Source organism: Aquarana catesbeiana, linkage group LG01, assembly GCF_042186555.1.
Source record: "Aquarana catesbeiana isolate 2022-GZ linkage group LG01, ASM4218655v1, whole genome shotgun sequence".
In the NCBI taxonomy this organism is placed as follows: domain Eukaryota; kingdom Metazoa; phylum Chordata; class Amphibia; order Anura; family Ranidae; genus Aquarana; species Aquarana catesbeiana.
The window spans coordinates 420,910,878-420,923,335 of NC_133324.1; positions in this window are offsets into that span (position 1 = coordinate 420,910,878).

Genomic DNA, 12,458 nt, shown 5'->3' on the forward strand with positions numbered 1-12,458 from the left:
TCAAACATTCCCCCTCTGCTTTGAGCAGAGAGCCGTGATTGACAGTCACCCTCCAGCGCTCACTATAGAGCTAGGCTGTGGTGGTGGGGCTGGCTTAGGCTCTTGGGGGATCACTGAGAGGCTGAGCCAATTGCACTTTCAGACATCTGGGTGCATCCCAACCATATGGTCAGAATCTTTCCAGGGCCTGGACCGGCTGAAAATGGGTCACAGGAGTTCAGAACGAACTGCACCCCTGTGACCTACAAGAGAAGTTTAGCCAAAATAGCTTCATCTATACTTCTCCTTTTATGGGATGAATTTGGAAGCTGATTGCGATCTTCTCCTTCAACTTCTGTACCTGACCTTACAAATGCGCTTTTGGCTGAACGGCCACAAACTCCTATGGACACATGTCAAAATCTTGCAGAAAACATTCCTGGAAGAGTCTAGGCTGTTGTAGCTGCAATGGGGGGACTAATGGTTTGGAGATGAACAATGGCGGCCCGTCCATAGAGGGCACATGGGTGCCGCCTATCCTATCCATGCATCCGGCCCCCTGATCTACATATCAGTGGCGCCAAACCATGGATTCCAATGCAGGGTGGGTGTTTTTTTGAAGCTTCTGATTAGAGCCAGAAGCTCTAATAGGCTTCAAAAAGGGTAGCCCAGTTGTGTGACCATAGCAAATAAATTTTTGTTATTATCACACTAAAGTTCCTCCCCACCAATCAGGAGGCAGGTCTGTGAGACCTGTTTCCCGATTGGCCAAAGGCCAAACATGGCAGAGGAAGCTGGAAGCTGGAGGAGCGGACACAGGAGCCTCCGCGGCCGCTGCCCGCATTCCAGGGGAGCAGGAGAGGACCCCACAGCCCCGCCACACGAGGGGGTAAGTGACGGACTGCCCGCGAGGGGGCGCCGTTTTAGTGTCGTGACACGCCACCGGAGGGGTGTTGTTTGTTTGTGGACCCCTCAAAAAAAGAACCCACCAGCCCCGCTGGAATGGATTTTACTACTGGCCATATAATGGGTTGATTTACTAAAAGCATACAGACTATTCATTTTGCATTTGAGTTTTCCCCAGAGTTTACTGTATGAAGTCTACATCATCCAATCATGCCCAAGAAAAAATGCTGTTTGTTTTTATTTTCCTTGTATGTGATGGAGTATTCCGTGCAAAGTGAAATTTCACTGCATTCACTAAGCTCTGGGAAAAATTATCTTGGAAAGTACAACTTCCCTTGCAAAGTGAAAAGTCAATTTGACTTTTAGAAATCAAGCCCATAGTGTATTTTAATGACTGTACACTATGTTTACAAATTCCCATTTTCTCTGTTTCTCTGTTTAACTCTCCCTTTTGTTGAGAAAAAATACTACCAAGTTCAGCTCCTTGTCTGGATATTGCAAAATAAATAAAAAACATGGCGTTTTCTAGAGTAAATTTTGAATAACACTTTGAAACTTGATGAAGATATGCCATTTCGTTAAATTTTTCTAGGTATCAAAGTTGATGTTAACCCTAACTGGGTTTGCTAAAGTACTTTTTTTTCATCCTTTGTTGCTGATCTCCTGCAGGCTTTTTGAAACCACTTCTCTGCATACATGTGATACAGTGGCAGCTACATTGCATTTCTCATGGTGGGTTTTTTAATGCTGGCAATGGTAGGGCACACCTGCATACTGTGTGACAGCATGGCTGCTTATAGTCTTTACTGGATGTGCATATGACAGTGTGACAATGCAGCAGATCAACTGGGAGACGTGGGCATAGGTTGTTGCCCCAGAACAGAAAGAATTATCAGGCCTTTTCTGATTGAAAACTGCAAGTGTAAAAATATTGAAAATAACTGAAATGAAACTCCTCATAGTGAGCTGATGCACTGAAATTCCAAGCGGTGTTGTCAGCCCTGTTCTCACTACACCGAGCCAAACATTTATCAGTTGTTTTTCCTTATGTGTTTTCTTCTTGTGGCCCCTTGTTGTCTAAATTGGTGACTACATTTAGCAGCAGACATAGGCGTGCGCACAGAGTGTGCCAGGTGTGCCTGGCACACCCCAATCACCCCCTTGCAATGCAGATTCCCCCTGCTGCCTGTGCTCCCCCTGCTGTGCTGCTGGCTCCTGCTTTGGGCACACAGGGGAATGTTCCAGGATACACAGCGGGGGAAGGCCCCTTCCTTTTCTGAATGAATTGGTACCGATCACTCACTGCGTTCATTCATAACTCATTCATAAGTTTGTGAATGAACGGGAAGCCGCTCCGCACAGAGCATTTCCCATTCATTCACTGCCCAGTGCAGCTGAGGCTGCAGAAAAAGGGACTGGGGAATTTCTGTCCTCAGTCGTTTTCTCTGTCTCAAAAAGTCTAAAAAGTGAGACATCAGGGGTTTGTTTAGATGATATTTCACCAAAGCCCCCCAATGGGGCTCCTAAAAAATTGTAAAAAAATTATAAACAATAATTAAAAAAAAAAAATAATAAAAAACATGAATAAAAAAATAAAATAATAAAAGTAAAACATTACTGACCCCGCCCACTGCTTTACTGACTGACACCATCCAGTGTTCTACTGACATCAACCTCTGCTCTACTGACATGTCCACTGCCCTACTGACACTATCCATGTTTTAATACATTTTAAAATGTCTGTTTACATCTATTTATATAAGAGTGTATATACAGTATCAGTGGCATCGCTAGGGTTGGTGTCACCCGATGCAAAAAAATTGGTGTGTAACCCCCCCTCCACCAACTATAGTCCCCCCTCAGTACAGACCCCCCTCCCTCATAAGACCCCCCTCCATTAAGTACAAACCCCCTCTCTCAGTATAGACTCCCCACTAAGTACAGACCCCCCCCTCTCGCAGTATAGATTCCCCTCCCTCAGTACAGACCCCCTCATCAAGTACAGACCCCCCTCAGTGCAGACCCCCCCTTCATCAGTGCTGACCCCCCTCAGTGCAGACCCCCCCATCAAGTGCTGACCCCCCTCAGTGTATACCCCCCTCCATCAGTGCTGACCCCCTCAGTGCAGACCCCCCTCCATCAGTGCAGATTCCCTCTATCAGTGCTGACCCCCCCCCTCCATCAGGGCAGACACCCCTCAGTGCAGATCCCCCTCTCCCCTCCCATAGTGCCCCCCCAGCACATGTTCATTTGCATTACAATAAATACATTAAACTTTACAGACCTCAGAACAGCGTGGGATACAGTGGTGTGTCCCTTGGATTCCCTCTCACACATCGGAGCAGACCGAAGCCGCCTCCCCCTCCTGCAGATGTAAACAGAGAGGAGGTGGAGGCGGCTTCAGTCCGTTCCGCTGTGTGAGACAGCCGGCGAGACATCAGTGTAAGAGTGAGGACCGTACGGCGTTAGTGATGCCGCTGCCCACAGGTGTCACCCCTCTGGCGGGTGTCAGCTGGTGCGGCCCGCCCCCCCCTAGTGACACCACTGTACAGTATATATATACACATATATATATATATACATATACACACATACATGATAAATATACACACGCACACATACATGCATACACATACCCGCATGTGTGTTTGAGCTTTGGGTGCACACCCTAACGCAATAGCCTGCGCACACCTATGGCAGCAGAACTGCAGGAGAAGGGGTGCAGGAGGAATTGAAAAGAGTCAAAAAAGTCTGTACAGTTTAGGAAACATGAAGCTTTAACTTTCTCTTGTTTGGTGATCTATACATTTGAAATTTAGGGGGGCAATTCACTGCGATAACACGGTCATGTGACTTATTTGCATAAATTATCACATGCAGTAAAATAAAGTCTAATTCACGAAAAAGAAAAAAAAGCGATAATGCGGTATTTAAAGCAAAATGAAAAATGTGCCAGTAAATATCACAAAAAGCCACGCATTAAGCTGTTACTATACCCAGGACCCTGCATTCACTATATCTGGTCCCCTACAGTACACAGAACATGGAATTTGCAATAGTTTTAGTAAATTTAAACGGATAAATACCTTTTCTCATGAGCAGTATATAGCAGTCTTGTGACTTCTATCAGTGTCTGGTTAAAGCTTGTAGGAGGAGTTTTCATTTTCCCATGATTGTCCTATGAGGATGCAGGACCCCTGACCCTCCTTCTGGACACTGCTGATTGGCCCTATGCTGATCACATTAACTCTCCCAAGGAAAAAAAAGAACTCTCTAGCTATCCACACCAAACTGAGCATGTGCAGCTTGTCTCCTAGCCTCTGTACTATCCAGAGATGATTTGGGGACTCTAGAAGAAGGGGAGGATCAGAGGAGACAGGGTCAAACTGTCTTTTTACACAATGCAGAGGATTAACCCCTTAGGTTCCACAGTGAGTATAGCAAGCATTCTTTACTAAAAAATGTGACATTAACATTAGTGTGAAAACCAATAATTAATTTCACAGTAACACATAACACCACATACAGTCATGGCCAAATATATTGGCACCCCTGCATTTCTATCAGATAATGCACCACTTCACCCAAAAAATTGTTGCAATTACAAATGTTTGAGCATTCTCATGTTTATTTCTTTTGTTTGTATTGGTATGACACAAAAAAGTGAGAAACAAAAAGCCAAATCTGACGCATTCCACGCAAAACTCCAAAAATGCACTGGACAAAAATATTGGCACCCTCAATTTAATAGTTGGTAGCACACGCCCTGGAAAAAAAAACTGAAATCAATCGCTTCCTGTAAACATCAATGAGTTTCTTACACCTCATTACTGGAATTTTGGACCACTCTTCTTTAACCAACTGCTCCAGGTCTCTCAGATTGGAAGGGTTCCTTCTCCAAACTGCTGTTTTGAGATCTCTCCACAGGTGCTCTATGAGATTTAGATCTGGACTCATTGCTGGCCAGTTCAGTACTCTCCAGCACTTTGTCTTAAACCATTTCTGGGTGCTTTTTGACGTGATCTTTGGGTCTTTGGATCTTTGTCCTTCTGTAAGATTCATGACCTCTGACAGAGCCCCAAATTTCTGACACTGGGCCCTACATTGCACCCCGGAATTCTTTGGTAGTCTTCAGATTTCATAATGCCATGCACACGGTCAAGACATTCAGTGCCTGCAGCAGCAAAGCAACCCCAAAACATCAGTGAACCTCTACCATGTTTTACTGTAGGGACTGTATTCTTTTCTTTGAAGGCCTCATTTTTTTCTGAAGACACTAGACTGACAGGCTTTACCAAAAAGCTGTACATTTTGTTTTGTCTGTCCACAGCACATACTCCCAAAAGGATTTTATCTTCCTCAGTTAAGTTTTGGCAAACTCTAAATCTGGCTTTTTTTATGTTTCTGTGTAGCAGTGGGGTCTTCCTGGGTCTCCTACTATACTTTCCCTTTTCATTCAGATGGAGACGTATAGTGCAAGCTGACACAGTAGTACCCTATGACTAAAGGTCAGCTTGAATTTGTCTGGAAAGTGGTCAAGGTTCTTTATCTACCATTCGAACAATCCTTTGTTGCAATCTTTGATCAATTTTTCTCTTTCGTCCACATCCAGGGAGATTAGCTACAGTGCCATGGACTGTAATCTTTTTTCACAATAGTGCGCCCAGTAGACACAGGAACATTAGGATCTCTGGAGATGGACTTTTTACCTTGAGATTGTCCATGCTTTTCCACATTTTTTTATCTCAAATCCTCAAGACAATTCTTTGCTGCTCTTTCTCTTCTTTATTCTTCGTTTGGCACACAGAGACAAACAACAGAAAGGTTGAGTGAATTTTTCACCATTTTAACTGGTTGCCAGTGTTACCGGATACAGGTGACTTTGATTACAAATTACAGGAGCATCACAAACTTGGAATGCAATTATTTCTTACAACTTTGAGAAGGTGCCAATAATTTTGTCCAGTCCATTTTGGAGTTTTGCCTGGAATGTGTCAGATTTGGCTTTTTGCTTTTCCACTTTTTTTGTGTCATACCAATACAGACAAAAGAAATAAACATGAGAATGCCTAAACATTTGTAATTGCAACAATTTTCTGGGCGAAGTGGTGCATTATCTGGCAGAAATGCAGGGGTGTCAATACTTTTGGCCATTACTGTATGAACAGTGTTTGAATTCATAAAGAAAAATCATCAAAAATTTAAAATAAAGTAATCGAGTCCATGCAAAAAAGTCCCTGCAAATAAGATAAAAAAGTCAGTGAAAATTGAATCAAACAGAATCTTCACCGTGAATCCATCAAAAAAAAAAAAATCACACCCCTGTGTGAATATAAACAGGAATCATAACGCACCTTTAATCTGTCACCAGCGTGATCAAGTAAAACCTTCTCCCTTTTGGAAATACACTCATCAGATCAAATTGCCTTTTATTCTCATGAAAAGGGAGATACGCTTAAGTGTTAAATCAATCACCATTTGGTAACAGCACCTCCCAATCAGCAGATCTCATTGCATGTGTGTGAGTGAAAAAAAAAGGCTTCCAATAGTGCATTAATCCCATTAAAACATAGTTTATTTAAAAAGTATACCACTCATTTAAAATATCTTGTCCTCAGCATTAAATGGGTTGGTCAAGCAGGTAATAACTCATCATAGTCTCACCACCTCCACGCTGGTTTCAGCTGCTAACATGGAATTGCCTGTCGTCCTTCCCAAGATCACAGTAACAACCGAGTACCGCGTAGCCACACCCTAGCACGTTTCGTCGTTTCCGACTTCGTCACAAGGGGGTTGCTACACAGCGCGGTGTCTCTGCTCCTCCCGGGTCTTCAGTTCCTCAAAGGCACTCACACAGCAGTACCTAATGCGTAGTGTTTGCCCGTCTGGACTAATAACCCTTAACTTTATTAGTAAGCAGTGTCCATTTATACCATTAACCTTTTATACACCAGAGTGCAGTAAGGTCACTCTACTCATTGTTTCTGTAATTAAATGGTAATCAAACCAGCATGCACTTACTCCATAGGTTGTTTTTTGGACCTTAATCCAAGTATTTTAATGGGACAAAATTTTTGCTGATTAGTTTAGCTCAAAACCAGATCCGAAAATTTGGTAAATTAGACATGGGTGGTTTTAAGGTTTGGAGGGATGTTACATTTACTTTTAATATTTTATAACTTTTAATAATTTAATAACTAAAAAAAATCACCTTCTTGATTACTCACTTCACATTATATATTAATACAACAATTTTAACATTTCAAAACATTAAAAATTTCAAAAAACAAAAGACAGGAAAGATCGCCAATTTTTTCTAACAAATTAGAGCTCAAAATGAATACAGTATGTGATATAATTGAATAGTCACTAATAAAACGGGTAATATCTAATTCAATATTTAACTCCTCGGGCACCAAAGTGCGTAAAGAACAAATCCATTTCATCTCACACCTGGAGAGAATCCTAATCCAACTGAAACCTCCCCAAGTGGGGGACACCCTCTTCACATCCCAAAATTGGAGGGTGTCTTATGCTAGCCATACATGGTCGAATTTCGAAAGAATTTTCTTTTGAAAATCTGAAAATTTGTGCGTTTTGTGATCCGATGGTGCCACTATTGATTTCAAAATTTGGCCAACCAAGTCTTCAATTTCACCTCATGTTGCTTCAGAAAAGACTGGGAATCTTCTTTTCTTTCCGGGAATTTTCTTTTCTTGCACATGCGCATTTCTTTTTCGATAACATTTCTCGCACGCTTCTCCCATCATTGATTAGAAAATCGTTTGTTTTTCAAAAAATTTCCAACATGTCCGATTACTCAAATTTTATTCGCCGCACGAAAAAAAAAATTTATTCGCCATTGCTGCAGCCCACTAATGGTCCGAAATACGAATGAAAATTCTTAGATAAGATTTTCGAAAGAAAATGCTTTCGAAATTCAACTCATGTATGAGCTGCCTTAACCACTTCAGCCCCGGAAGGATTTGCCCCATTCCTAACCAGGCCATTTTTTGCGATTCGGCACTGCATCGCTTTAACTGACAATTGCACGGTCGTGCGACTTTGTACCCAAACAAAATTTATGTCCTTTTTTTCCCCACAAATGGAGCTTTCTTTTGGTGGTATTTGACCACCAAAAGATCAAATACCAATGCGTTTTTTATTTTTTGCGCTATAAACAAAAAAAAAGCGACAATTTTGAAAAAAACACAATATTATGTAGTTTTATGCTATAATAAATATTCCGAATGTTTTAAAAAAAAATGTTTTTTCCTCAGTTTAGGCCGATATGTATTCTTCTACATATTTTTGGTAAAAAAATTGCAATAAGCGTATATTGATTGGTTTGCGCAAAAGTTATAGCGTCTATAAAATAGGGGAAAGATTTGTCATTTTTATTATTATTACTTTTTCACTAATAATGGTGGCGATCAGCGATTTTTATCAGGACTGCGATATTGCGGCGGACAGATCGGACACTTTTGACACTATTTTGGGACCATTGATATTTATACAGCGATCAGAGTTAAAAATAGCCATTGTTTACTGTATAAATGTCATTGGCAGGGAAGCGGTTAACACAAAGGGGCAATCAAGGGGTTAACTGTGTTCCCTAGGTGTGTTATAACTGGGGAGGCGAGAGATTGGTGTTCATACTTAGTAGGAACACACAATCTCTCTCCTCTCCCCTCTCCTCTGAGAGAACCGGGATTTGTGTGCTCACACACACAGATCCCGGTTCTCGCTCTGTCACGAGCGATCGCGGGTGCCCGGCGGTCATCGCAGCCATCGGGCACTCACATCAGCTCCGGGGACACGTGTCGGGTGCGTGCGCCTGCCTCTGGCAGCACGCACGCACCTTCTGTCTTTTCTTAAAGGAGCGACATACAGCTACGGCGATTTGAACAGCGGAGCCAACCTGCTGCAGTATAACTGCAGCGGCTGTTCGGCTAGTGGTTAAGTTTCACAGTGAGTATAACAAGCATGCTATTCTGCATATACAGACAGATTTTACTTTTGTGGGATTAATAACACTTAAATGGTAAAAATGGACACTGCTTGCTCATCAAGTGAAGGGTTAATAGTCCGGACGGACAAACACTTCGCATTAGGTACTGCTGTGTGAGTGCCTTCATGGATCTGGAGACCTGGCAGGAGTTAAGGGCAAGAAGGAGGTGACTAGATAAGCAGAGACATCACACCATGAAGCCACCCTCTTGTGACGAAGTTGGAAATTACGAAACACATCGGGGCGTGGCTACGCAGTACTCGGTTGTTACTGTGATCTCGGGAAGGACGAGCGGCAAGTCCATGTTAAAAGTTGATACCAGCGTGGAGGTGGTGAGAGTGTGATGAGCTACCAAGTGTGATGTTACCAAGTGGAGATTGATTTATCACTTAAGCGTATCTCCCTTTTCATAAGAATAAAAGGCAATTTGATCTGGTGAGTGTATTTCCAAAAGGGAGAAGGTTTTACTTGATCACGCTGGTGGTGGATTTAGGGTGCGTTATGATTTCTGTATACATTCGCACAGGGGTGTGATTTCTTGGATGGATTCACTGTGAAGATTCTGTTTGATTTTTTATTTTATTTGCAGGGACTTTTTTGCATGGACTTGATTGCTTTATTTTTTTATTTTTGATGATTTATCCTTATGAATTCAAACACTGTTCATATGTGGTGTTATGTGCTACTGTGAAATTAATTATTGTCTTTCACACTAATGTCACATTTTTGGTAATTATATTTTCAAAGTAGCAGCACTTACTTCATTAATATTACAGGAGATTACAAAGGCTTTAGAACAATGAAAGACATTGTTCGTATTTTTTCAGTTTAACAAGCATGCATTACTGCATATACACACTTATTTACTACTGAGGGTTTAGTAACACTTTAAGTCCTATTCACAAACAGAACAGACAGTAAAAAAAAGATGCAGTATTTATCACCAGGATTTTCCTGGTGGTATCACATACGGTATAGCTCAGATGCAGTGTGGCGGTCCCCCCGCAATATCTGGTTGTTAAGGATAGAGCCAGGAAGCTGGCCGCCGTGCCCTTAAAAACGGATGACTCATCAGCTGTCAGTGGGTTTGCAGCTGACAGCTGAATGTAAGAAAAACATGCCGGCAATTTAAATTTCTTAAGATTAGAATTTAAATTTAGAAAAGGACGGTGTGGGGTCCCCCTCGAATCCATACCACACACTTATCTGAGCAAGTAGCCTGGCAAGCCAGGAAGGAGAGGGGCGCCCCCCTCTTTCTGAACTATACGAGGCCACATGCACTCAACATGGGGGGGTGCTTTAGGGTAGGAGGGCTCTGCCTCCCATGGCACCCTGTCTCCATATTAATGGGGACAAAGGCCTCTTCCCCACAACCCTGGCCGTTGGCTGTTGGGGTATGCGGGCAGGGGGCTTATTGTAATCTTGAAGCACCCTTTAACAAGGGGGCCCACAGATCCTGCCCCCCCATGTCAATGAGTGTGGGGTAGTACCCCTACTCATTCCCAAAAAAGTGTAAAACGTAAATAAAAACTCATCACAAGTTTTTGACAATTCCTTTAATAAAGAATCCAAAAAATGTCCCCTGGTGTAGATCCATCTTCAGTCAGGATACCCGCTGTCACTGCCAGCCTGAAAAAACCCAAAAAAAACCCTCTGGTTCCGACAAAGGCTTCCGCCATCTGCTATCTCCAAAAAAACCTCTGGTTCCGACAAAGGCTTCCGCCATCTGCCATCTCCACCGTCTCACAGCTATTAAATAACTAAGGGCCATGGCCACCCGGTGACATTACTGGGTGACCCTGCCCCCTTGTGACATCAGCGGCCAGGGGCATAATGGGTCGGTGACCTCACAAGGGGACATGGTCACACGGTGACATCTCTGGGTGGCCACACCTCTTAGTTATTTAGGAGCTGTCAGATGGCGGAGCAGGCAGGGGGAGTCTTCGTCGGGACCGAAGGTTTTTTTTTATTTTTCAGTTTGGCTGTAGCAGCGGGCAGTGTGATTGATGGGGGACTTTTTTTGGTTTATGATTTTTTTCAATAAAGGAATTGTCAAAAACTTGTGTTTTTTTTTACACTTTTTTGGTGAATGAGTACTCATTTACATGGGGGGTGATCTGGGGGCCAGATTCCATTTTTCGATAAGCCCCCTGCTGGCAGACCCCCACAACCACCGGCCAATGTAGTGAGGAAGAGGCCCTTGTCCCCATCAACATGGGGACAAGGTGTTTGGGGGGGGGCAGGGCCCCCTACTCCAAAGCACCCCCCCATGTTGGGAACATGTGGCCTGGTATGGTTCGGGGGGGATGCACCGCTCATCCCCCCTTTTCCTGGTCTGCCAGGCTGCATGCTCAGATAAGGGTCTTGTATAGATTTTGGTGGAACCCCACACCAAAATAATAAAGGAAAAAGGCGTGGGGCCTCTCCCAAAATCAATACCAGACCGTTATCTTAGCATGCAGACCCGAAGAGGCTGGTATGGTTTGGGGGGGCAGGGCAATTTTTATTTGCCAGCATTTTTTTTTACATTCAGCTGTCAGCAGGAAGCCTGCTGACAGCTGATGAGTCATCCGTTGTTAAGGACGTGGCGACCAGGTTCCCGGCCAGCTCCTTAACAACCAGCTACCATACGATAAATTAACGCATAAAAACATGCGGTAATTAGTCCATTATCGGTATTTTACCACATGAACTATTTACCGGCAAATTCTTAGTGCTAATTAACTCTTAGTGAATTGACCCCATTGTACTGTATATAAAAGCAGGCAGCGTGTTTCCTCCAATAGTACATTCTAGCGGTGTCATCATTATTATACAGGATTTATGTAGCACTTTACAATCTAAAGATTGACCTTATATGGGACATATATGGGAGTATATATTCAATTGTGCCAAGGGCAATGTCATGTCTAAAAACAACCCTGGATATTGCTCTGGATAGTCAACTAGTGTTCCTTTTCATAACTTTGAGACTTTCCAAGGAACAGAATAGGGACAAACCTTGTTATCTGAACTCCTGTGATAATATCTGATGAATCTTCTGTTTGCTAGGTTTCAGCACAGGTTAGAAAATCTGTTTTAAACTTTTTTATAGGTTTTTAAGAGTCTTATCAAAAGTGTACATCATCATTTGTAGGGGCTATGGATTGAACTGCCAGATCTGCAATACTATTGTACCATGCTGCAGACAGTGGACAGTATTCTACTGCAAGAAAAGTATACATGCTATACAGTCAAGTAACGTTACCACTTGGATTAGGTAGGCAGAAATTGGTGATGGACAGGAATCAATGGGTGGTGTCAGTATGCATGCCTCACAACTTTTTAAGATGGGAACAAGGTACAGCTATTAGCAGAAGTATATAGGTATAGGACACGCCTCCCCTATCCCACCCCCCCAAAGGAGAAATAATTACATAGTTACATAGTTGGTGAGGTTGAAAAAAGACACAAGTTCATCAAGTCCAATCTATGTGTGTGATTATATGTCAGTATTACATAGTATATCCCTGTATGTTGCAGTCGTTCAGGTGCTTATCTAATAGTTTTTTGAAACTATTGA